The sequence below is a fragment of the Tupaia chinensis genome, unplaced genomic scaffold, assembly GCF_000334495.1.
Source record: "Tupaia chinensis unplaced genomic scaffold, TupChi_1.0 Scaffold000418_1, whole genome shotgun sequence".
In the NCBI taxonomy this organism is placed as follows: Eukaryota; Metazoa; Chordata; class Mammalia; order Scandentia; family Tupaiidae; genus Tupaia; species Tupaia belangeri.
Window position 1 is genome coordinate 759,326 of NW_006159923.1, and position 847 is coordinate 760,172.

The following is an 847-nucleotide window of genomic DNA, read 5'->3' on the forward strand; positions in this document are numbered from 1 at the left end:
CCATACATGAGCTCCCCCTGCCACATCGAGATGATCCTCACTGAAAAGGAGCAAATCGTTCCTAAACGGGAAGAGGAAGTTGCACAGAAGAAAAATATATCCCAGAAGAAACTGAAGAAACAAAAACTTATGGCACGAGAATAAAGTCAGCATAAAATAAATGTAGATAAAAGTAAAAAAAAAAAAAAGAAAGAAAGAAAAGAAAAAGAAAAAATATACCAGGTACATGTGCATGCATGCTCAGGATCCCAGCAGGGTGGAGGAATGGAGGAAAGGAGATCGTGGCATGGCCGGGCCTCACAGGGACGTAAAGAGGGCTTCTCTCTCTCTCTTTTGTGCACCCTCTGACAAAAAGAAAAAAAAAATCACTTTGTGTCTCAAACCTAAGACCCAAAGGACTGGAACCAGCAGATGGCATACAGGTTATGTCACTGGACACCCACGTAGTAGACCATGGTTCAAGTCCTGGACCTGGCAACTTAAAACTCACACTGGGTGCATGCATGTACGTGCATGCCCAAAATTCCAAAATTCCAAATGGAAGAGAAGGGATTGTGATGTAGCCAGCCCCTCGGAGAGTGATTTCTCACTTTCCGTCTTGGTCTCTCTAGTGAGCACATGTGCCTCATACCAAAAATCTCTCTTAAAAAAAAAAAAATTGGGGCTGGCAGGTGGCATGGTGGTTAAAGACACTGGACTCCCACATGGCTGACCACAGCTCAAGTCTCGAACCTGGCAACTTGCTTTCTCATTATCTCTCTCTCTCTCTCTCTGTGTCTTTCTCTGGTCAAATTAAAACAAATAATAATAAATAAAGTTAAATAAAATAATTCTTGAAAAAAAAAAA

General features: G+C 41.7%; 1 pseudogene; it reads left to right on the plus strand.

The window, feature by feature from the left end:
* Nucleotides 1-144, plus strand: part of LOC106735514 (60S ribosomal protein L17-like) — a 630-nt pseudogene extending 486 nt beyond the window's left edge.
* Nucleotides 145-847: the final 703 nt, after the last annotated feature.